This window comes from Carlito syrichta, unplaced genomic scaffold, assembly GCF_000164805.1.
Source record: "Carlito syrichta isolate Samal-C Ts95f unplaced genomic scaffold, Tarsius_syrichta-2.0.1 Scaffold313994, whole genome shotgun sequence".
NCBI lineage: Eukaryota > Metazoa > Chordata > Mammalia > Primates > Tarsiidae > Carlito > Carlito syrichta.
The window spans coordinates 661,743-689,082 of NW_007258090.1; the positions used below are offsets into that span (position 1 = coordinate 661,743).

Sequence of the window (27,340 nt, forward strand, 5' to 3'; positions counted from 1 at the left end):
GGACCAGGCCTCTGGAAGGCACACAGCTACATAAACCATGGGCAGCTGGCAGAGGGGCTCCACGCTGCCCTCCAGGGAGCAATCCTCCTCCCATTCTTCTCATCACAGTCGTCAGGGTTGAGAAGGATCCAGGGAAGGATAGAACAAAAGCAGATAGCTCAGCAGACCTCAAACCAACCTCTACCAGCTTTTGTGTATGGCACCTCAGAGGCAATCCTCCTCAAATTTTTCAAAGAGTTTTAAAGATGTCCAGATTTCCCAACTCATAGAACTCAGCCTCCACAGAGTGGGTGGCTTTCTTTTTTTTTTTTTTTTTTAGCATGGTCAATATAGTAACTTTAGTATGGGTGCTGTTTTGAAATTCAGCAAAAAATATTGTCACCAGGCTGCTCCCAGGAGACAGATTAGAGAAGCACTTTTCTTATATTATTTTTTTATTTTCCTACATAGAGATATAAAATGATTGCATCCCATCCTAATCCAACTCTCTACCTGCATCTTTGCCCGGCTGTAAGAGCAGTCTTCTGCTTTGGGGGTTATGATTATTATATATTGCTAATTACATCATCAGCACACCACCAATTAACAGTGCCTGGAAGCGTCCAGAGATTTATGATGAACTTCCATTTAGCTTTCAAGAACAGAGATTCCTAACCACTGAAAGCTGAGTTCAGTAATGTCCTAACACTCATTCCCTGAAAAAATACCATTAACGTTCAACAACTTTTACATTAGCAATATTTCCACCACTGAACTCTAATAGTAAGAGAAAATAATGGTTCTGGAGAAATCGGCAAACTAATATAGGTAGACTATTTTTGTTGAGTTATAAAAGAATGTATAAAACACAAATCAAAAAACAAAATTTCTCCCTACAGGGCTCTTAGAATTAAGTACTCACCCTGCTGGAGCTTTAAAGACCCCTTCCCTGCATCTGCTCCACCTACTCCTGTGATTTGGATTATCCAGCAAAAACCCATAGGCCTTTGTTGCCGTGGAAGACCCCTGCTTTTTTTATCTGTCTCATTTCCTGAGTCCACCAGTTATAAAAGTGCCCTGATGTTGATGATGATATAGATGATAATATTTTTCATGCCCAGCCATAAGAAGCTGCCTGGACTCTCAGGAAAATGTGTCACTGTTTTGACCTTTTGGACAATGCATATTGTTTCCTTTGTCTAAGATTTATTCTCATCATTTAAAAAATCTGATAAAATATATCTACTCTATGAAGTTTTCTCTCTCTTTCTCTCTCTCTACACACACACACACACACACACACACACACATACACACACACACACACAGTTTGTCTCTCCCTGTTTCTACATTGTATACACTCCCTTAACACTAATTTCAGTTTATATAATGCATCATTTGCTTATTTGAACCATCTTCATTTGTTCAGAGTTTATAACAAAATACCATAAATTGGACAGCTTATGAACAACAGAAATTCATTTCTCACAGTTCTGGAGGGTGGAAGTTCAAGATCAATGTACCAGCAGAATTTGTGTCTGGTGACGAACTATTTTCTGGTACACAGATGGCCCCTTCTTGCTGTATCCTCACATGATGGAAGAGGCAAGAATGCTTTTTTAAAATATAAGGGCACTAATCTCAATCATGAGGGTGCCACTATCATGTCTTAATCACCTCTCCAAGATTCTACTTCACCTTGGGGCTTAAGTTTCAACATATGAATTTGAGACATTAACATTCAGACCATAGCCAACACTTAACATGAGTTCTACACTCTTGATCACCTTTAAGTGCAGAATTCTGTATTGTTAGCTCTAGGCACAATGTTGTACAGTTGATCTCTAGAACTTACTCAACTTATATAACCAAAACTTTAAGTTTATTGAACAGCAGTTCTTCTTGAAGTAAAGAACTCTGTTTACTCTTCTTCTATTTCGTTTAACAAGCATTTCTGAACATTTATTGTATGCAAACAACAACAATTGAATCTGGAATATCAAATTTACTGTTCTGAAATAGTTGTTAATTTTAAAGTGTTGGGAAAAAAAGTAATTTTATTACAGAAAAATATATAGAATTTATCTTGGTGCATATAGACTTATGATGAACAGACTGTATTTACTCAAGTTATTCTCACACTATGATTTCAAGCTTCATACAATTTTTTAAAAACTTGAGGTTATCAGCCAGGCTCGGTGGCTCAGCCTGTAGTCCCGTGCCTTTGGGAGACTGAGGTGAGCGGATTGTCTGAGCCCACGGGTTCGAGACCCGCCTGGGCAGCGAGACCTCATCTCTACAATAAATCAAAAAATCAGCCGGGCGTGGTAGCGCACGCCTGTAGTTCTGGCTACTTGGAAGGCTGAGGCGGAAGTATCGCCAGAGGCCAGCAGGTCAAGCCTGCAGTGGCCGGGAGCGGCCACTGTACTCCAGTCTGGGCGACCGAGTGAGAATCCAACTCAAAAACAAAAACAAAACAAAAAAAACTTGAGGTTATCATTTTAAAAGATTTGCCCACTAGTTAGTATTTTCTTGATGAAAGACACGTAATCTCTCTTGTTATTAGTTCTATTACCAACACCCAGTAGGAACCAGGAATAAAGTGAGAAGTCAGTGAGTAATTACTATCTCAATGAATGAACTAAGAATTTTATGCAAGGTTCTACTCAAGAAATGTCTCTGCATTTTGTCCAGTCACATAGAGTTTTACTAAATGACTTAGAAAGAAATACTTCAAATAAATGATAAAAGTGTTAAAGAACATCTTGAATGTTCTTTAAAATGATCCTTTCTTTCCTTTTTGGTTGCCAGTAGATCAATTAATTGCCCCATAACTCAAGTAGAGACCCATATGATCTTTTATCTTAATCTGAACATTTCTCTAAAATTTTCTAATGCTCCTTCTTCAAGCCTGACCTTGGTGACAGCATTATCTTTCATTTCCCTGCATGCACAAGTTTCCCTTTCAGACTCCATGAATGTTTGACAATTTTAATTCCCTTAGAAGTCTGAAACAACTGAGTTCTCATTGTGGGTATAAACTTTCATTTTTACTGTTGCTGGTTTACCAAATAAATTGTGCTTGTAATCTCTTTTTGCAATCATCATAGAAAGAAATCAAGATTAAATACTGCTATTTCAAAAGTGACCTGAACTCTTCGTTCTCCTCATTGTTTTTACAAATTTTAAGTCTACTACCTCCCAATAATCTGTTTGTAAAAAGGAATCACTTATCAACAATGTGACTTTCCAATGATTACTTAAAAACAACAACCAGTAAAAGAAGGCTCCACTAGAAACCAGTTATCTTCTCCAAAAGTATTTTAGAGTGCTTTGCAAAAGCCCAGATGTAGTGCTCATTCAAAGGAGCTTGAGACTTTAATTTCAGATTGCTTTTGCCTAGAATACAATTATGAGAAGTTCTGTTCCCTGGGTCCTCATGGCTAAGCTTTCCCTTGGGAATGAATTTATTGCTTTGGAAGACAGGAAGATTTTGGGGGCCAGTAAGGCTCAATTTAGCATATCATTGAGCCAATGTACTTAGTGATGCCCTAATTTAAAAAAAAGACATTATTTAAATGTCTGTAATTATTGTATACCCATCATCAAAGTAATCCAAGTCACTGTATATTTCGCTGAAACCATTTTTCATATTAGAAAGATACATAAACATGTATACAAGTGATGAAGAATTGTATTCAATTTAAACTTTTTAGCTCTGACCCTTATTAATTTTAAGACGTTCCATGAGTTATTTAAATTTTCTTTAATTTCTTTATCTGAAAAATCAAAATAATAGTGTCTACTTCATAAAAGAGTTATATATAACTAAAATGGCAGAGAGGCATGTGCTAGACTCCAAAGAATGGAATTTATTTTCTCCTTTTATCTTTGAATAAACGTATAAGATTGTGTGTGTACATGCAGATGTGTTCATGTATGTGTGTAGGCATGTATGTGTGAACACATGTATGTGTGAACACATGTGTGTGTATATTCATGTGCGTGTGTATGTATGGCCAGTTTGTAATAATTCAGCCCAACCCCTACTTCTTTTACACATGTTCAATGAGATGTGAAGCTAGTTGTAATGATCCAGAAGACTCAAAAAGACCTTCTTCATTTCTTAAAAAGATCAAATTATACATTATGAAGTAAAGTTTTAAGAATTGTATTATAGATATTTCCTGAATCATTTTGTATATTTGATAAATGTTCACCGAAGGCCAAAAATTTGAACCATTGCATATAAGATACTTGGCAATTTTCCTTAATTAGAACATTTACCTAACCACATTCTGATCCACTAAAATCAGGATATTTTATAAGTTATTCCTTGACAAAGTCAAGACAATGTACTGTGTGAAAACAAAGAGAATGAGCAAAGCAACTATTCATTTATTTATTGGGTACTTTTCTCACTCTCAAACCTGTTGCATGATAGAACCCTATACAAAGCCTTTCAAGAGGTATTAATCTATGGGCAACAACTCAGACCAAGTGGAAATCTTGTCAGTGAAGCCCAGGCATTGGAATTTCTTTAAACACTCCAGTGAATTTTGTAATGCACAGAGTTAAAATTCATTGCTCTAACTGTATTGTGTAAACCTTTTATCAATCTAACTAGATAAAAGTTTCTTGACAACAAAGTCAAGGTACTATTTTATCATTACATCTATTTTTACCTAGTACAATGCCTAGCACAAAACTAATAATTAATAAATGCCTATTAAAATAAGTATTTTAATATTGATATTCGCTCTCACCAACCGGTTTTTAAATTCCTGGTGAGGAACTAAAATACTATGTAATTGACTAATGTTTATAAATATTTCCTGAAGCTATAATAGTCCAATTTTAAGCAATCAAGTACTTTGAGAGGCATGTTGTAACTGAATAAGTTTGGGAGGCCAAACTTGAGAATCGAGAAAAACATGTATGAAAAATAATGTAGCATGACTCTGAAAAAAAATTTTTTTCTCTTTTTTTTTCCCTTAGGGTTTTAGTCCCCGATGTTGAAAGAAATCAATAAACTTATATAGAATAAATAAAGAGACATATGATTAAATAACCAAATAAATAAAGCAAATTTATTTTCATCCAGAAAGGTAACTTTTAACAGAGGTGTGAAATGTTATAACATATTTTAACAAGATTATTCTGTGGGCTGTTTTGAAAATATTGTGAAGGAGGTCAAATACAGAAATTAAGTAAGAGCAGAAAGATTATTGCAGCTATCCAAGAGAGATGATGGTGGCTTGAATCATGGAAGTAACAGTGTGGCATAAACAGTGGTCAGAGTCCGGGCATCTTTGATGGTAATTCCAACATGACTTGCAGAGGAACTGAACATTCAATGTGAGAAAACGACAAGAATCAAGGATAATCCCAAGCTTTTGTGGCATGAGAAACTGGGATTAAATTGGTCAGAGACTTACATGAGAAATAACACAAGATGTCAGGGTTTGCAGGAAAGATCAAGAACTTTATTTGAGGGAAGTAATGTCTGAGGTACGTAGCATATAGCATAGGTGAACAAGTAAGATGGATACTTAAACCTAGGAACCTCAGAACAGAGATGGCATACAAAACAATGATATTGAATGAGACACTGAAGGTGTGAAGTATGATTAAAATTCTCAGGTTTTCTTCCCATTTTTATGATCAGCGTTCTTTCAGGGATGTTGTAACATGTATTTATGTACAATTTTATGTTTCATTCATTAATTCAGCAATTATGCTTTCCACACCCAAGGCATGTACAGATTTAATATTCCCAGTTCAGACTCTATAAGGTCTGAAGTTTTACAGTATATAGAAATGTGTCTTTTTACTGAGACCTGGATATGAATCTATGCTGTAAGCCTAATGTGTAGGATCAAGTCACTAAGTCTAATTAGCTCATGTCCTTCTTAATCAATCTCTGTTTTTTGACAATCATAGACCTTGGTAACACAGGTTATAACAGTGTTAGTAAATGTGCTGGATTTTCAGGATGTTTCTTTATGAATGGTAATGATCTTTTTCATATGGAGATAAAACAAATTCAAAGCATATTCTGGGTGCACTTTTAGTTAGAAATTGAGTCCTGGAAACCCATTTCAAAATTATTTCCAGAGCTATCCTATACAGGGGTAGTATTGTGAGAACTGCAGAGATAAATATTTCACTTAAATTGTCCTCAAGACATTCATAATCTGGTAGAAATGACAGAAGTATTAATTTATATGATACATGGTAGAGAATAATAAAGGCCATCAGGAGATGGTAGTGGATGCTACTGATACACAATTCAGGTCCCTCTGGCTAGGTTGGCATGAACATTGGCTACTCATGGCAAGGTGCTGTCTCTTCTGGAGAATACCCTGCACCAAAATAGAAGACTCACTGTCTTTCCTGGGTGTTTATACAAAGCCCACAGCTTATGGACAGACATGGGAGTCTGACTTCCTGGCCTCAACTGGACCAACTCAGTTCATATTCCAGAACACCCTGTGTGACCAAACCAGAGCCAGAGTGCTGCCAAAACCATACTCATTCTTAGCTCTCCCTTTTTCCCAGTCCCATCCTCTCATCCCTTTCTCCTGCTTACATTCCTTCAATGAATCACATGCATGCTACTTTATACCTCAGGCTTTGCTTCTGAAGAAACTGACCAAAGATAGATAATGATAAAACATAAAGAAAGTTTGTGCAAAATGTTTCAGAGAACATGGAAGACATGGTATTTGGACTTCCTAAGATAAAAGTATTTGGTTATGAAGAATGAACAGAAAATGTCTCATCCATGTAGGTGAAGGCAGAAGACAGACATGCACTTAAATCTAGAAAATAATGGCCATATATGTTGTAATGCTGGTAAAGCCATAAGCTACATAGCTCAGTCTCAGAGCAGTGTGGAATTGAAAAGAGTGTGTTCCAGGAACCAAAAGCAATTTTTCAGTAATTTGTTCTTTACTTACTTTGCACAAATGGCATGAAGAATATACATAGACAACAGCAATACTGCTTAGCTCTTCTCTTCCCCGTCATCTACTTCTCTAAATACGGTAACCACTTTCATGTCTTTCCTGAACTCAAATACACCACCTGACCCCATCCAGCCTAGGCCAGCCGACTACCTCTCACCTTTCTTCCCCTCTCCCTTGTGGCCAAAAGAACCAAGTTTGGCAAAATACACCACTATGTGGAGAACAAGAGAGGAAAACCGACCTAAGAGATTAAGCTAGAATGCAGAGTCAGGATAAAGGCCAAGATCTTTTTGGCATAAGTATTTTTTATCACATTATCAATAATAAGGACCTAATAGATGTCAGATAAATAGCTAGGTAATTTTTATACATTATATTTATGCTTCGCTATGATATGTCATTACGTGCATTTTGCAAATGAGTAAATAGAGGCCCACCAAGATTATTTCTAGACCTTTCTGATACACATGGCTCTTCCTTTTATACCATTCTTCTCAATATTACTTTCCTTTCTTAGACATTCCAGGAAAAGCAATACCAGTTCACCTGGAATTATGGTTAGTTTATGCATCAATTTGACTGGGCTAAGGAATGCTCAGATAGCTGGTAAAACATCATTTGTGCATGTTTCATGAGGGTGTTTCTGAAAGAGATTAGCACTTAAACAGGCTCTGTAAACAATATCCATCCTCAGCAATGTGGGTAGCCATTATCTAACCCATGAAGACCAGAATAGAACAAAAATATAAAGGAATCTTGAATTTGCTCTGTTATGAGCTGACCTTTCATCTTTTTCTGCTCTCCAACATCAGAGTTCCTGGTTCCCAGGCCTTTGGACTCAGACTGAATTACACCATTCATTGACTTGCATGGTTTTCCAGCTTGTAGATAATAGATTGTGGGACTTCTCAGCCTCCATAATTGCATGATTCAACATATATATATATATATATATATATACACACACACACATACATATATATACATATATGTATATATATAATATTTTATACATATATAAGATAGAGAGAGATACTGATGATTTCTTACTGCAATTGAAAAAAATAGTGCTAATGTATTCAAGTTAATATAAATATGTTCTGAATTTTTTATCATCACCATTTGGAAGTTTTGACAAAGTATCAGTGTTTACCAGGCAATTTAGTTACCAAAAAAAAAAAAAAAAAATTACTGCTTTCTTTGTGAATTTAGAAATAGCCTTGCAATGTTCATAATAGTTAATTCAATTTACCCCATGCTATCCAATAAAATATGATCATAAACTATTACATTTTAGAAGACCTAACATACGTAAAGCACATTGTGACATCGGAAAAATATTCAAGCATGTTGTTTGACATTAGAAATGGTAAATTTGTGTTTATTACTTTGTATTTTGCTGATGTTTCATTGCACTTTTTAAATTTATGCCTACCTTGTCTCTTTTATCAGGTTTGTATAAATCAAATGCATATTTATATTCATAGTTCATATCATAGTAATAAAAAATTATAAAAGGACAAATAAAGCATTTTAGTTATCTTTATTTCCAAATTTTATTTAATCAATACTTTCTATGTATTTACAATGTATTTTAATCTATTTTTATAATAAATATTTAATAGTCCATAATTATTGTGACCTGTTATACTATTGTTTATACTGTTCAAACATATTTTTAAATATTTGAGTAATTTTTATGTCATTATCAATTAAAACTTTGAGGAGAACCTCTTTGAATAATGAATATATGGCCACTTGCATATAGAAAAAACAATGTGAAATAATGTGTTTTTTTCTATTTATGGAAATCTGAGGAATTAAATTTCCTATAAATCTAATTGTTAGTTCTATTAGAAACAGAGTTAAAGAGTTGAGATAGCAGGTTAATAAGAAATACTATTTAAGCCATGCCTTTAATAAAAATATGCCATATTCAAATATAAAAATTAATTGTTATTTAATTATATTTTGTTCATAATGGCCCACTGACAATAAATGATAATTATTCCATCATACAAGTGAAAAAACAAAGACCTGCAGAGCTCTTATGCATAATATTTTGGATTAATAAGATATTGCTAAAGATCAAGTTCAAGTCAGTTATAGAATAGTCCTAGAACTGTCAAAGGAATGTTTTTTACATTCATTTCTAATCATTTTGGATCTAATCAAAGGGACTGAGAAAACAATGCATTTCTAAATTCAACCTGAAAAACTCTAATTTTGTCATTAGTATAAACTTGCCTAGTAATATCATTCCATTTGCCTGCACCTGGATGGTGACATTTTTCTCCCTGAAACCTGGCATGTCAACACACACTGCTCTGAGATATGTTTCCTTGGTGATGGATTCAAGGCCATAGCATCTCTTGAAAGGGTCAGTGAAAGGCAAGAGCAGACTGGTGTGAGCTGGACATCTGGCATGTAGTAAATGCATTTAGAAAGCTAATAAACCACTCATTGTGAATGACTCCTGAAATTGATTCCAATACGAGCAGTTGGGAAAGAAATAAGCTTTTAGGAAGGTCATTTAATGTCATATAGAGTCTTTCTCTACAACCCAGTTAAACAGCTTAGCAGTTTACAAAGCAAATCCCAGCCCAATTTTGATCTGGTAATTAATTGAGCCTCCTAGTCAAGAGAGGGCTATGCATAGAAATGGGATATGGCCATAATTCTTTGGCCCTAATAACTCAAAATTTGAATTGCCAGATGGTCTGTGACATGAGATGGCTGATGAAGAGAAGTAGAAATCATTCCACTCATGTCAGTGCTTTGTCAGTTTCTCACCAGTGGCATACCAGCTTCGTGTATGTAGCTACATCCCTGTGAGTGTAGTTTTACTGAAGTTCTCCTATTAATTCTATGTGCATATTGTCAAGATTTGGAAATGACTAAGGACATGGTCAAAGACGACTCAAATGTTTTTCCAGGTCTCACCTTTGGGAAACAATCAGATATCTCAGAAAAATGACGTGTGCAAAGCTTCATCTCTATAAATGGAATGAAAAAAGGCGGAGAAGATAAATGTTCAGGAGTCTCCATTCAGCACCATGAAGCACCAAAAGGTCCCAAGGACACCAGCTAAACAAGAGAGTCAGAAACAAGGAAATTAAAATCAAGTCAATGCTGATGTGCAATGGTAGTAACAATTTTTTTAAACATTTCTTAAATCTCTGTTACTGCTTCTTTTTTCTGTTGCTACATTTTGTGTTGCCTCACCAATTAATGAGTAAGAAGTGAAAAACAAATTCCATATATGAAAATCATGTATCTTCTTAGGGGTAGAAAAAAAATGCAGAGCTTGAGAAGATGTTCTATTTCACAGCAAGTCTTGGGGGTAGTTACAGGATTTGGTAAAAACAAGCATGAATTTTGGAGTAACATATATTTACATTTAAACACTGGTTCTGCCACTTAGTTGTGTGACATTGGGAAGAGTATTATTTTTTTTCATTAAGCCTTGGATCACTTATTTGGAAAATGGGGATTTTATCTACCTAATTGGATTGTAAGAGGATTAAAAAAAAAAGAAAAAGAAGGAAAAAAAAATATTATGCACTTGAGACAACTTCATAACCTCTTTAACAGGAAAATGTAAATATTTTACACTCTTGTATATGATACAAAGAAGTAATGGGAAGTACTTAATTACAGTTAATATAAAGAATATGTGAACTTGCACTTACAATATTATTTTACTAGAATTGAATATACTATTCAATAATAATAATAATAATGGGGCAAATGACATAGAGGCTAAAAAGGAGAGAAAGTATAGATGAAGCACTGGAAATATAAGTGCTAGTTATTGAAAAACAAATAAGTACTGAGGTTCCAGCAAGGTCGATATTAGATTTCCAAGGCTCACATACACTTGGTGTTTTATTATTCACATTCAAACTGAGACAACGAGATGGCAAATAGTTGCATAATTTAATAGACAAGAATATGAAGACTTGGCCAAACAAAAGCTGTCAGAGACAGCAAAGCTGGACTTGGAATGATCACTGTCTGGACATAGGCTCAGGGAAAGCCACAGACTCAGGAAAAGCCACAGACTCAGGAAAAGCCAGGAAAATGCAGCAGCCCTATTCATAGCAAAGCTCTGTGCAGTTTTCCCTAGTCGATCTTTTATGACTCCAGGGAGAATGGCCTGTCTTAAAACCTTGTTCCACTATAAAAAGGGGTCATCATAATGTCGGATCATAGAAATCCCATGGTCTACTGACATTGAGTCACCGATCTTTGATGAGACATGGTGGGACTCATCTCTATGATTCATCACTTAACTGATAGGTCTTAACTTCCTGAAACTGCTGATCAAAATTCTAAATCCCGGGCAATATTTGTGTACACAATAATGTCTAATTTAATATATGCATTAAAACAGAAATAGTCTATCATGCTGTTGTATGTACTGCAATTAAAAACTGATCTTAAAATAATTTGTTGCAAAAATAAAGAACAATTTATTAAGGGTTAAAAAAATTGAAAATATTTAAATTTATTTCTAAAATGCAATTTTTTATTTATTTTGTCAGAAAGGGATGGGGTTTTAGATAGCATTATGGGAAATGCACTTATTCCAAAAAAAAATCCTAAACAAAACAAGTTGTGTAAATAAAAGTGTCTTCACATATGTAATTTAGTGTCAGGGGGAAGGGAGAGCGTAAGGAAAGGGACAGTGATAAAGGACAAACTTGGGAACTGCTGAATTATTTATGGTTATAAAATCTTCAAAGTTTTTAAAATAATGCTCTTATACTGCTGATGAAAGTGATTTATAAGATGTGATCAACTCAATGTGTGTGTTTCCCTGGAATTCACATCTTGGAATCCTAACCTCCAATATAATGATATTAGTTGGTAGGGGTTTGGAGAGGTGATTAGGTTATGAGGGTGGAGCCCTGGTGAATGAAATTAGTGGCTTTATAAGGAGAAACACAAGAAAGATAATTTTTTTCTCAGTCATACGCAACTGCAATGAGAAGCCAGGAACTGAGCCCTCATCACACACCAGATATGCCAGCTGTTTGATCTTGAATATGCCAGCTATTTGATCTTGGACTTTCAACCTCCAGAATTGCTTTGTTGGAAGTAGTGGTGAAGTTATTCTATCATTCCTTTTAAACTGATGTCTAAAATGCTTCTGATCAAACACTAAAATAATTTTGCATTTTAGAGCACTTACAGAATTAAAGTTAAGAAAATCATGACTAAATAAAGCAACTGGTGCACCCAGGACACTAATTTTAAGTAGGAGTTTCTTCTTAGATTCTTGCAAGTGTTGATCTTATATTCATATGACCCTGAGAGTAAGTGCCTTCTTAATTTTTTTGGCCTAGGCACCTGTCTGTCTTCACCCTAGTCACTATTCTGCTTGTTCTAATATGGAATAAAATAGACAATGGACACTCCAAATTGTGCCAACATTAAAGGAGAGAGGAAAATATCAGCCTGGGAGATTATGAAACCTAGGGGATTGAGTATATTCATCTTCTTGGGGCTTTGGAAATAGTATTTTTGAAAATACAATATGGTTAGATGGTCTATGGGGGAATGTTCTCTCTAATTCAAAAAGTAAAATGCAAAAAGCTAATAATCAGTTTTAACTGCCTTGATGAGAAGGCTTAGGAAATTGAAGTGATGAAAGAGAGGGTGCACAGAGTCACTGGTATTGAGAACTTTTACTATAAAGGTATAAAATGCCATGAAAAATGGGAAAAATCCCTTTGAAATCATAAATTGCCAAAGCTATCTCAAGAAAATAATAGATAACTTGAATAATTTTAACTTTATTAAATAAAAGGAACTTGTAGTAAAAACTATTCACAAAAGAAAACACAAATGCATTCACTGGTGAATTCTATCAAACTTTTCAGGAAGAAATTGTACACATTTTTTTCCAGAATATGCAAGTGGAAAGACCACTTACCAACTTATTTTATGAAGCCAACAATACATTGACACCCAAAATGAACAAAAATATGACCAGAAGGAAATTATAGACAATATTACTTATGATTATAAGCACACATATTCTCAACAAAATACTGACAAATTGATTCAAACCAAATTTGGAAAAAAAAGTAATGTATTGTGACCAAGTAGAGATTATCCCTAGAATGCAAGGCTGGTGCAATATTCCAAAATCTATCAGGGCAATTCACCATGTGAATAAAATGAAGAAAAAAAAAAAAAAAACAATTATATAGATACATTCAGAAATAGCCTTTGATAAAATTCAAAATGCATTCACAATAAAATAGTCAATAAATTAGAAATAAAAAGAAACTTTATTAACCAAATAGAAGGCATCACCAAAAGAAAAGAAATGTGAAAGATTGAAAATTTTTCCTCAAAGATTAGGGACAAGGCAGGTATATACACTCTCACTATTCCTATTAAAAACATCATTAGAAATCTAAACTTATTCAATAAACAAGATTAATAAATTTTTGAAAATATGCAAGTTTAAGGGAAATAAATACAACTGTCTTTTTCTCTAGGTGGTATAATTGGCTAAAAAAACCATCTGAAAGAATCTACAGATAGGTTGTAGAGTTAATAGAGGGTTTGCCAAAGTCAGAGAATACAATACCAATAAGAAAATTCAATGATATTTATACATGCTAGCACTGAAAATTGAAATTATAAATAGTATCATTTACAATAGCACAAAAACCTTGAAATATTTAGTTTTAAAACTTACAAAACATATGCAAAAGCTATATGTTGAAATTTTATTTTAAATACCGGCATAATAAGTCAAATTTAGTTAAAATGTAGCTCTGTACTGTACCTTCTCAGGAACAAAAACTCTATATTATCAACCCTTCCTAACTTGCCTATAGGTTCATTACAATTCTGATCAAAATTTTGCAGGATGTTTGTAGAAATAGATATGTTTGTTCTAAAATGTGTATTGAAAGGTAAAATAGCTAGAACCCATAAAGCAAATTGAAAAAAGGAAACAAAGTTAGGAATACTCCCAGTTATATCTAGAATTCATGTGGAACTATGGCACTCAAGATTGATATTACAGGAAGAGTGGGTATATAACTTAATTGACAAGAACAGAATCCAGAAATGTAATCAGGTGTATACACTCAATTGATTTCTATCTAAGGAACAAAGGCAATTCAGTGGAGATAGAAAAATCTTTCTACAAATGATTCTAGGACAATTGGGTTTCCATATGCAATAAAACAAACCTCCACTAAAACTTTGCCCACTGTAAAAAAGTTAACTTTAAATGGACCATAAACCTATATACAAAACTGAAAAGTATAAAATTTCTAGTTGAAAACATGGGAAAAATATATTAGAATTTGAACTTAGGTTAGGTACAATGCCAAAAATATGATTCTTGAAGAAATTAAATTTATAAATCTCATCAAAAGTACAAACTTTTACTCTTTAAGATATAATTAAAATAAATTTATGACAAACCACAGATTGGAAATAAAATATTTTTAAACCAAACATGTTATGAAAGACTTGTATTCGCAATACACTAGGAACTCTTAAGGCTTAAGTAAACAAAGAACCTAATTATAAGTGTATAAAAGTTTTGAACAGACATCACAATGTAAGATAGGTCGATGAAAAATAAGCACATACAAAGATGCTCAACACTGTTAGTCACTAGAGAAATGCAAATTAAAACATCATGAGATACTGCTTTACATGTAATAGAAAATCATTTTTAAATGTTGAAATTTTAAAATTCCAAGTATGACAAAGATGTTAGGTAACTGGAATTCACATCTATTGCTAGTAGGCACATCTTCAGCCAGTTGTGCAGTTTGACTGTTTCCTATAAAATTCAGTGTGTGTTCACCATATAGCCTAGCACTCTTACTTAAGTATCTGCTCATATGAAATCATAACCTATTTTTTCTGAAAAACGTACAGAAACATATGCATAGTGGTTTTATTCATAATTGCCCTAAACTAGACAGAGTTAAACATACCACAACTCAGGAATTGATAAACACACCACAGAATATCCTTAAAATAGTATACTATTCAATAATAAACAAAACCAATCCACTGATACATCCAGCAATGTGGATGAAACACAAGTGGATTTTATGCTAATAACTGGATTTTTTTAAAATAACAAGACAAAGGATTCAAAAGAAACTTGATATTTGTGTTAGTTTTAAAAATCTGAGCATGAGGGATGAATTTCTATTAAAATAGAAGCATAATGAATAGGTTTTCATGCTTTAGAAATCTATTTTTATGTATTTTTCATTGTTGAAATTCTGCTGATCACTGTGTTTCCTTTCAAAGAGGTTAACTGCCAATATATAAGGGTTTAGATAATAATTTATCAGTTGGCACCTCCAATGAATCCTACCTATTCCTCCAACAGCACACAACTGCATCAACAGTGGAGGTTGTTCTTTGGAAGACACTGGAGTAGTCTTCTGTGAAAAGTTAACAAAACATGAATCACTGCTTTCTATTAAGCTCTCATTTGTAGAATGTTGTGGGTGCTTCCAATTTTATCTAAGGTAGGAAATTATGCACAGAAACAAATAGCTGCCTCTCCTAACTTAAATCAGTGATGGTATGGGAAAATGAAAAAGTGAACCATGCTTTTACAAAATACAATCTTATCTTTAATTGAAAAAATTTATTGCTATTAATTATATTTCAAATATAACAAAACACAAAGTAACAATATGATGGAAACCTAAGACAGAGATAGGAACTGTTCACAGAATGATTTATCTCCCCTACGTTTCCTTTTTTTAGTTTATCCAATATGAAGCAACTGAAGAAAGAGAGTCTTTGGAACAATAGAGATAGCAATTATGGGTCAACTTTTTTTTATAACTATTCAGATTTGCAAACACTGACTTTTCTTAGTTACCTATTCAATAATTCCATTAGTAAAAATTCAAACTTATATGTCTTTTAGGAAAGGAAGTAGTATATATGAAAATAAGTAAACAGTATAATGTGATTAGCAATGAAAACATAATTAATTAAATTTTAACTTTTTTCTTTTTGTTTCCACTGATGAGAAATTACATGTAGAGGAGAAATTGCAATTTTATCATGTATACATTTAACAATTCTTTTTAAAGGTGTTGTGATTATGTAAAATATAAGCAGTATGTCTAGCATTTTCTTTCTTCAAATAGCCTTTAATTAATATGGTAATTTATATCTCAAACATGCAAGGAATTTCCTTAACCTTTTACCCATCTGAATTTTGACAAATCTTTAAAACTTCACTCAGATTCTGTCTTCCCATATTTACACTATCATTCATTTTTAGTTATAGGTAATGAAAAATTTAGTCAGACTCACAGAATGAAAAATTAATAGTAATCTTGGAGATTGAGGACGACTCCAGTCCTGGTGTGAAAACAGGAATGCAGTACGGAATTAAAAATATGTTTTGTTTGGGTAAATATACTTAATCTTGCTACTACTCAAATAAATCAGAGGACCACAAAATCACAATAATTGTGTAAGCTATCTAATTAGTTTAATATCTCTGAGACAAAGTCATCATTGGACCAAAGGTTCAGTTTACTATTCTTTTGGAAAGTAAGGAGGAAAACTGTAGAGGGGAAGAAGCAAATGATTATGTGTGAATTCCCTGGGGCCAGAATGGATTAAAAATTGCTAAATCCAAGTTTAAAGAATCCACACTAGAAGATTTCTCCCCACAGTCATCATTCCCACAGTAATAAAGTATAATTGTGACTGTGTGATTGAAACCATCTATATTCGGTTTTTGGAAATGTGATTTTTAGAACACTAAAAATAAAATGTAAACTATGTTATAGAAAAATAGGAAGAAATAATACTGACGTACCTTGTCTTCACCAGGCTAGCAGAGCTTATTTTATCTTCTACATTTCCAAGTATAATGTGCTTTCTCTTTTTATCCTATATTTTAGGCCACAAATATGTCTCATATTTATACAGACTTTATATGTGGTACATGCATGTATTACTTAATTTTATTAAAATTGTATAATGTACAGAAGCATTCCTGTAATGTAGGACTAGATTTCATTGCTAACAATCTCTTGCTGTTTTAAATACAGCTACAGTGAAAATTTTTGTTCCTATAAAAGTATGCAATTTGCATTTTATTTGTTAAAAAGTGATCAGAAAAATAAAAGAAAAGGAACATTATTCTGAAGGCTCAAAGGAGGTACTTACATTTAAAAACAACTCAATACAGGAATCAACCTTTTTTTTTTTTTTTTTTTTAGAAGAACGTGTTTGTCATTCTCAATACAAAGCAAAAACAGAGCTTCTCTTTGCAACTGGTATCTAAAGCCTTAAGGGAAGAAAAGTCAGTAGAATGTGGTGGGGAAAAAAAAGGTGATGAGTGATTAAGAAAAACATAAAAGAAAAATATGAGAATTAAAATCCTCACTGGAGGCTCCAAATAATAGAATTGCAGAAAACTGCATCATCGATATAAAGGAAAAAAAAAACAAAACACAAAAAAACTTGGTACCTTCTCTTTAAACATGAAGAAAAAAGACAAAATGAAACGAAGCATGAATGATACCGAAGATTAAATTGGAGCCCTAATCTAAAAAATTCAGTTGTTTACTTAAGAACCAGAACACTAAAAAATAAAATGAAAGTCAAAAGCATAATTAAAAACTTCGGTAAGAAAATAAACTTTTCCTCTTCCGGTCCCAGGAGCTTCAGGAGCCGTCGGTAACGGTGCAGACGTGGACAAGTCCAAGAACCATATCGCACACAACCAGTCCCGAAAATGGCACAGAAAAGACATCAATAAACTCCGGTCACGAGTCACTTAAGGGGGTGGACCCTCAAGTTCCTGAGGAACGAGCACTTGCCAAGAAGCACAAGAAAGGCCTGAAGAATATGCAAGCCAACAATGCCAGTGCCATGAGTGCATGTGCTGAGACTATCAAGGCCCGGTAAAGCCCAAGGAAGTTAAGCCCAAGATCCCAAAGGGTCCTAGCCTCAAGCTTTCTCGACTGGCATACATTGTCCACCCCAAGCTTGGGAAGCGTATCCTTGCCCATATTGCCAAAGGCCACAGGCTCTGTCAGCCAAAGGCCAAGGATCAAATTAAGGCCCTCGCCACAGCTTCACCTTCAGCTCGAACATCAGTTCCAGTTCCTGCTCAGGCCCCCAAAGGTGCCCAGACCCCCACAAAGCCTACAGAGTGAGGCTTTTGTCTGCCAATGTGAGGACAGAAGGTCTGGTTTGATTCCCCCAGGCTGCTGGGCATGGGGCTGGTGTCCGCCTGTGCTATTTGTACAAATAAAACTGAGGCAGGAAAAAAAAAGAAAGAAAAAAGAAAAATGAGAGCTCCCTTAAGCAAATAGCAAGGACTCACAGCATTCCAGAAAAATCAAATAAAACTAAACCACACCCCAGTGTCTTGCACTATGTTCTTTAGGTCCCATTGACTTCAGACACAAGTAGAGTGAACAGTTCTATGCAAACTCAGCATCACCTGGTCTTAATTTTTCCAACTCAATAGGATTTTTTCTGCTTTTCCCCTTCTCTGATCACCAGTCTACATGTCCTAAAGCTAGCATGGCCTGAATGTAAGAGGAAGTTATAGCTTCCCCAGGCAACATCAACCAATGGTGGATAGGAGTCAGTGGCGACCATTACTGTTGAGAATCCTTGTGCATTCAATATTGAAAATTCTCCAGGACAACTCATTCTGTAGAAAAAGAGCAGTCTCTTAAGTGTATGCGCAACTTGGAACTTTATGATAATTGGACAATGTTAGCCAACCCAAACCGCCTAAAACCACCAGCTAGTATTTGAGATGTAGGATTGACACGACAGAACTACTCAAGACTAGCCTTTAGTCTGAAACCTGTCTTTCCACTGGTAGGTAGAAGACTGAATTTCATGCTAGGATTTGATGATTATCTAGGCCTTATCCTAGAAGGCAGGTAAATTTACCTGCTTATACACAAGACTAAATTCATTGAGCCATGCTTTTTGTGTACTCTTGTACATTGGAGGTGAGAAAACATTGAAATTGTAAAATAAACTAAGAGACGGTTGATAATATGAGCAGAATACATATCAAGAAACTCCAGATGGCTTGTATTCCTCCTGTTAATGCTGGAATTATCTCAGGCACCATTCTCAGACAGAAGCAAGGTGAAGTGCAGAGCAATTTTCACAGAGCCAATCACGTCTGGTCTCTTTAAATTTTTTGAAAATATCTAGGAATAATTAGAATATTTTGTGACACACTTTAGATGGGGGTCAGGATTTTAATTGTTTAGATAAAAAAAGTCATATTTGAATACCCATAATAAAAAGCAATAGTCTCAAATATCAGAATAGGCATCTCACAGATTTGTTCCCCATTTCACTATTTCTGATCTCATTGAGATTGCTGAATTTGTCATTACTTTGAATAGCAAAGAGAATGATATATTTCAGATGTTAATCTGAATTTAAATTCTTCCTTCCTAATTAAGTGGGTTTTCTTTGGCATCGGATATAAAAGGGTATTCATTGGTTGCCCAGGATTTAAAACACCACCAGAAGTCCTAGTTGTTTTTGCTGAGTGTCGAAGTGCATGACAGCTGAAGGGCCATGCCTTACATCTCTCACCTGACTTTCCAGTCAAATGCATTAGGAGAGTGAAAAACAGAAACAGCCTTAGTGACTCATAAGCCTCTCTGCTCCTGTCAACACCGGTCAACAGCTTTCCTCCATCACAGCTGACTTCTCTCCGGGAATGCTGAAGCCATTGCATGTGATTTGTCTCTTATAATTTAGCTCAGCCTTGGTCATCTTCACTGCCCCTCACTTAGTTTCCCCCAAGTTCTCTATTATTTTCTCTATAGAAGACACTGAAACTGCCTAGACAGAATGATGTACAGCCATGCTTTAAAAGAGAGACAGGATGTGTTATAAGAAGTGCATTGTTAGGTGATTTAGTCATTGTGGGAACATTAGAAGTACTAACAAACCCAGATGGTCTAGCCTGCCACACATGAAGCCTATTACTCCTAGCCTACAAACCTGGACAGCATAATACTGTACTGAATACTGTAGGTAATCGTAACACACTGGTATTACAATGGTATTTGTGTATCTAAACATAAAAAGGTACCGTAAAAATATGGCACGATGGATAAAAAAATCATACACCTTTATAAGACACTTCTCATGAATGAAGCTTGCAGGACTGAAGATTGCTCTGCGTGAATCAGTGAGTGGTGAATGAATGCAACAGCCTTGGACATTGCAGTACAATACTTAGTGTAACTTAGCTAGGCTAAATTTATAAAAATATGTTTTATTTAATCATAAATTAATCTTAGGTTACTGTAAGTTTTCACTTTATATAATTTTTATTGTTTAAACTTTTGACTGTTTTGTAGTAACACAGTTCAAAACACAAACACGTTGTAAAGCTATACAAAAATATATTTTTACCTGCTTTTTCTATAACCCTTCATCCATTTTAAAAATTATTAATTTATTTATTTTAAAACATTTTGTTAAAAATGAAGTCACAAACATACACATTAGATTGGGCCCAGACACGGGGTCAAGCTCATCGGTATCTCTGCTTTCCACCTACCCGTCTTGTTCCACTGGAAGTTCTTCAGGGGCAGTAGCATGCATGGATCTGTCATCTCCTTTGATAATAATGTCTTCATCCGGAACACCTTCTGGTAGGCCTGCTTTAAATGAAAGAAAAAAAAGAAATATATTCTAAAATAACAATAAAATGTATACATATAGTAAATACATTAACCAGCAACATAGTTGTATGCTATCTTTACTAAGTATTGTGTACTATATATGACTGTATGTGCTAGAGTTCTGTTTTTGTTGTTGTTGTTGTTGTTGTTTTTAAGTTGGAGTCTCACTCTTGTCACCCAGGCTGGAGTGCAGTGGCACACTCACAGCTACTGCAACCTCGACCTGCTGGACTTAGGTCATCCTTCCACCTCAGCCTTCCAAGTAGCTGGAACTACAGACACATACCACCACGCCCAGCTAGTTTTTGTGATTTATGGTAGAGATGAGGTCTCACCCAGGTTGTTCTTGAATCCCCGGGCTCAGGCAATCCTCTTGCCTCGGCCTCCCAAAGTGCTGGGATTACAGGCTGAGCCACTGCGCCTGGCCGTGCTAGACTTTTATATAACTAGCAGAGAAGCATTTTTTTTATACCAGCATCACAACAACTCAGGAGTAATGCATTGCATTACAATACTATGACTGTAAACAGTGTCACTAAGTGATACAAATTTTTCAGCATCATAATATTATAGATTCACCATCATCTATGTGGTCTGTCCTTGAGTAAGATGTTCTTAGGTAATGTATGAGTATATTTTCTACCTCTACTCTTACCTCCCTCATTAAAGAACTACTGTTAGCAAGTCAATATCTACACAATAGTCTGTGTTATTCTTATTTTGTTTTTGTAGCATCCTAGACCATAGCTCAGTCATGTCCCACTCTCTTCTCCACAAAATATTTTCACCTTCATTCTCCTCCTTAGTAGGGCAGGCACAGCATTCTACACTAGCCTCTGGTTAAGACATTTTCACTCTGAGAAGTCCACATAGCAAGCAAAAGGCCTAGAAGGATCTTTTGCAGTGGCATCGCCCAAACTCTTTAGCACATGTTATCATATCTGCAGTTTTATTCAACATTACATTTTTACATTATGTCTTCTTGCTTTTAAATTGCTTCTTTACAATTTTCTTATCTATTTTGGGTTTTCTTCCCATCTTTAGTGATTACAAGTGGCATTCTGTCTATGTATCAGATCCCTTTTGGACATTTTTTTAAAAAAGAGAACTCAAATTAAAACACTAAAAAAAACTATTTTCTTTCACAATCATCTCTTATCAGTCTTTACTCCTCTTTTACCTATATATTGAGAAGGATTTTTAACTAGCTCAACTAGCATTTCTATGTTGTATATCCTTTCTTGCTTTAGGTTGCTTGATATTTTCCCTTTACAATGGAGTTAATTCTTTAAGTCCATGGTCTGATTTCTGCATTTCTGATTTTTCATGTCAGGACAATCCCAGGTCTCACCCACCCAGCATCTCATTACTCATCTTGTTCTTACTCTTGTGGAGCTGACTTTGGTTTGATGACCACAGATCTGCCTGATAAGAGTTCATTGGGTTCTCCTGGACTCTACTTTCCTAGATTTTTGTCCCATCAGAATCTCATCACAAATCCTCAATTTCTCAGTGAAGTACATCTTCCAAAGTTCTTAAATCCTTTCACAGAAGGATTAAGGATTAACTCTCTTGCCACAGAAGGATCTTTAGTAAACTCTTGCCAACTGAGAATTCCTCATTTACCTTCCTGCTCCTCTTCTCTCCATTCAGTTGTAGACAATAAAGTGATTCTTTCTGAGCTCTTTTGTTTTCCCCAACATAAAAGTTAATTTTCAGTTTCAATTCTACACAGCTGTGTAGTATTTGATACTGACCATCAGTCTTTCTTTTTTGAAGTTATTTTCTTTCTTGACCTCCCCAAGAAGACTTCTCATACCTCTTCATCCATTTTGTGTGTCCTCCTATTCCATTGCCTGTTGCTTAAGTGTAGGAAGCCTCACAGGAGTTCAGCTTGGATTCTCTTTGTGTGGTTATATAGCAAATTCTCCAATCAACAATCTTTCACATGGCTTTGAACCCCAAGCCCCTGCTGACATTCAAATCGAAATCTCCAAGCTGAGCTTTTGTTTCTCATTGTGAGCTGACCTGCTCTTCCGGAATACCTCATGGCACACCCCCCCCAAAAAAATGAACAGCCAATTTCATCAGTTAATTTGTTTTATTATGTAAATAACAACTTTTCTAAGATAAAACTCACAGATTACTTATTTCATGATCCCGGTCATGTTTAGCTTGTTAGAAAAAAGGAACTGCCACTAAATAAATGGCATTTTGCCTGCTACAGCCTATCCAATAGAAAACTGAAGAACAATAACAAGAAATTCAGAAATCACTTAAAGTCACAAATGGAGCAACACATCCCTACATGCCCAAGAAGTTCTCTATCTGTGTAAGAAAATTCTGTTGACCAGGAACAACATAGACACAGTAGAGATATGAAGTTGAAGTAGCTCTATCTTTCCTCTCTTAGTCAATTTGGGCTACTATAACAAATTACCACAGAGTGGAAGAACAACAGAAATTTATTCATCCTAGTTCTGGAGGCTAGAAATCTGAGATTCGTGTGCAAGTGTGGTCAGGCTCTGGTGAGGGCTCTCTTCCTGGTAATGCCCTCACATGAGTTTTCTATGGGACATGCGTGCAGAGATATCTCCTGTTTTCTTCTCTTTTTATAAGAGCATTTATCCGACCATGGGGGCTCCAACCCCAGTATCCCGTCTAAACCTAAGTACCCCTCAAATGCTCCTCCTCCAAGTACCGTCACATTGGAAATTAGGGCTTCAATGTGTGAATTTTGAGGGGACACAAGTATCCAGTCCATAGCACTTCCATTCTGGAAACTTGCATTGCACTAGGATGGACAGACTTATACAGAACCTGTCCTGCTCAGAGTTATAGCAAAGTTTCACATAATGCCACGGAGTTTCTATGAGAGGTGAAATATAAATGCCATTTAGACTTGCATCTGCTAGATTCTCATCAGAAAATCCTGCAGGTGAGCGGAACCGGTTCCTGTGCGGTGCCGCCCCGCCTCCGCCAAGCCCTGTCTACCACCGCTGCTTGTCCTTCTCCCGTCGCCCGAGCCGCTGTCCAACCCCTCGCCCGGGGTTTGCGCAGTGGCTCGCACACCCCTCGGCCCGTGTACACACTCTGCACCCGCTGCCCGAAAACCTGTCGCAGAAGCCCGAGAGCAGGGGTCTCCCTGCCCCTCAGGCCGAGGGGGGAAGGATGGCGGCCGTGAGGGGAGACCCAGGCCCGGAGCCTCCTCCTACAGGAGAGTCCCAAGGGAGGACCTTGGCACCGCGAGGGAGGAGGGGGCCCGCCGTCACTCTGAAAGGCGGGAGGGCCGTGGCTCGGCGCCGGGCCCGCCGCCGCCGGAATCGGACGGTGGCGGAATGGGTGCAGTTCCTGCTGGCGAGAGACAAGAAGAGTTCCATCACACGCTCCGAGATGGCGAAATGCGTTCTGGAGAGACTCCCAGCGTCCGATCCCGGAGATGTTCGCAAGAGCCGCAGAGCATCTGTGGCATGTCTTTGGCTGAAACAGTTTGACCGCAAGCACCGCACTGACATCCTGGTCAACAACGTAAAACCTCCCGAGGAGGAGGAGGATCTGGGAGGACCTGGTCCCCGATTGGGTCTCTAGTGGCGATCTTGGGCTTCATTTACATGAAAGGCAATAGTGCCAGGGAGGCCCAAGTCTGGGAGATGCTGCGACGGTTGGGAATGAGGCCCTCAAAGTATCACTTCCTCTTTGGGTCCCCGCAGAGGGTGAGTGTGGAAGATTTTGTAGCAGCGATATCAATCAGAGGTGGTGCTAGAGACGGTGCTCCACACCAATCCACCGGAGCATGAATTATCTTGGGGTCCCCGAAGCAACCTGGAAATCACCAAGATGAACCTCCTCCAGTTCGTGGGCAAGTTTCATAAGAAAGAACCCAGCCCTGGCCAGCGCAGCGCCGTGAAACTCTGGCAGATGAGGCCCACAGGACCAGAGCTGAGGCCAGTATAAGTCGGTATCCATCGCTGATGAGGGTCCCGTGGGTATGGAAGCTCCTGTCTGGATTCGTAAGTAGTATAGGCGGGGCGAGGGTCGTATTTACGTAGAAATGGTGTAACTTTAGGATTTAGGTTTTGTATCTTGATTTTGTTAGATTAATATACTGTTAAAATGCTGTTTATAAAGAGATTAGTCTACTTTTTTCCTGCAGGATTTTGTTACAAAGTTTTGCTTGTTTTGTAAAATGAATCGAAAACTTTGCATCTTATCCTGTGACTTTGAACAAATTACGCAGCATTGTAATGCTGTGCTTTAATAGTTTGAAGGAACTCAGCAGTCTGATGACCTGGTACCAGGAAAAATAATAACTGATTGGTGTCTAGCCTCCCAACACTTTTTGTCTATTGTATATAAAAGAAAAAGACTGGCATGTACCTACCCTTGCTTAGCTATTTTAGTATGTAGAGAAAAATTAAAATATACTAAATTTAAAGTATACCTCGGTCCACTTAATAAAGTAAACATTTGTTGAGTATCAAAAAAGGAAGGAAAGAAAGAAAGAAAGAAAGAAAGAAAGAAAGAAAGAAAGAAAGAAAGAAAGAAGGAAAGAAAACCCTGCAGGTTCATATAATTTTCAACAGATATGGTACAAAATAATTGCCTAAAAAGTGTGTGGGGGGGGCCATGGGTTGGAGGGAGAAGAGAAAAGGAATCCAGGAAGATGCTAGATATTCAAGAATGGGTTTTCCAGGGAAAAGGCAAAGTTATTACTACATTACAGACCCAAAAGTCTGAAATTCGGAAATTTAGCCTTCTGACTTATAAGAGGACACTCTAGTCCACATTTTCAGGCTTGATTTCTAACTTAGTATCTAATGCTATAGTCTTTCTCACTCTAAGACTTGGACTTTGGATATCTTTGAAATAATTTAGAAATGACATTTTAAACATTAAAAAGCATAACATATTTCTTAAAGAGCTTTTTAGTTTTCCTCTTTACTCCAGTAAATAAGACTATGCTCAAGGTCTGTATCAAGTGTGGAATCCTGAACTTACATCCCTTTGATCTACACTCAATGGCATTTACCTTTTCTCATGTTTATCAGCTTTGCTTAAATAATCATCTTAGCATCCAACATCTAAATTTGAACTTTTCCCCCCACACCTTGGAACTTGAAGAATTTCCTTTCCTTACTTTGCTTATGAGTCATGTCTTTTGCTAAACACTCTCTAGAAGAAAAGCACATGTAAGGCTCTGTAGAAAAGCCAAAGCTGAATGTGAAGCAGGCCTTGTCTAAAGGATTAGAACTTACAATATAAGATAAATACGTGGAGAAAGTTAGAAAATAGTGTGTTTGAGAACTACCTCAAAAAGAGTAAAAGCAAGTTCCAATTTATAGGAGGAAGAGATTATTCCTGAGTAGGATAGAGGGAATTTCATAGGGCAATGGCATTTTAATTTGGTCTTGAATCTTTTCAAGAAGACAGAAGTATAAAAGGCATTCCTGATGAAGAAGAAAGTATAAGCAATCTCAGAGGTAGAAAAAACAAATAGTCTACAGTTGTAGTCACTGTGAGTTTGAAAAACAGTGAGTAGAATTTTTAGCTAGATGAATGGAATATATGAGGATTAATGTAGAGTAAGGGTCAGTGGTAGTTTGAGGGACCACTGGAAAGAGTATTTATCACTGGGACAAAATGTTTGGATGAGAGAGAAAATTAAGATGGCCAACATGAGGCAGCTAATGTGTGTTTCTCCTATGGAGCAAACCAAGACAGAGAGTTTCCTCAGCACCCAGTGAGGAACTGGACTGGCAGTACTCCCCACAATTCATCAAAGAAGTGATAATAATGACTTTGTGCGAAGAAGAGAAAAATCAAGCTACCTGGACTGGAACTAGTCAGACTCTCCTCTGATTCATGACACAGATCACTGGCAGCCTCTGGACACAGTGGAGTAGGTGAGTGAAGGGAATTCAAGAGTTTTGTTGTACTCCTGCCACAGGCTTGGAGAGCCCCTTGAACCATGTGTGACTCCAGTCCCTCACAGGAGACTGGCTTACCCAAGGCCATGCTCTGTTGAAGCCCACAGAGAGTGGTGCAAGAAAAAGAAAGCTCTGAGAAGCCCTAGCCATCATATCCCTGGAACTCAACCCTTGCAGGCAGCTGCTTTCTAGCCAGTCTGGGAATAGGCCCCTGTCGGAGTACCGGCTCTGACTGAGGAGGGAGGGTTAGGACCCGCACCAGAGAATCTGGACGGCGAGAAGAGACCACTCGGAGGCAGTTCTTCTGGGAACAGTCTGATCAGGACTGAAGTCAATTTTATCCAAACATTTTCCAACTTATATACCATTTTCTATACCCTCCAGCAGTGTGATAATCACTTGCTGGGAGCATACAAGTTCCATGCATATCACGCTTTACAAACTATGCATCACAAGACCATCACGAGATTTGCAAGTTCCAAGCAAACAATTCGAATTCCATGATGCCTGTCATGCTTCACAAAACGTACATTAAGGTCACAGGTGCACAATTTCAATACAGATTGTTCAAAGTGTTTTCCATAATGTTCAATAAATCATTCATATTATACTCTTTGTTCTAAACCCTGATTAATACAAAAACTTTTCTAAGTCAAATCCAAGTTTACTGACTCCTAATATTTTTAATGATTAATATTATCAACTTAACATTATACTATAATCTATAAGTTTACTTAAATGA

The 27,340-nt window shown here is 36.3% G+C and overlaps 2 pseudogenes; both read left to right on the forward strand.

The window, feature by feature from the left end:
- LOC103273329 overlaps positions 1 to 18,148 on the forward strand; it is a 55,140-nt pseudogene extending 36,992 nt beyond the window's left edge.
- A 5,412-nt stretch (positions 18,149 to 23,560) lies between these two features.
- Positions 23,561 to 24,720, forward strand: LOC103273330 (annotated as a pseudogene).
- Positions 24,721 to 27,340: the final 2,620 nt, after the last annotated feature.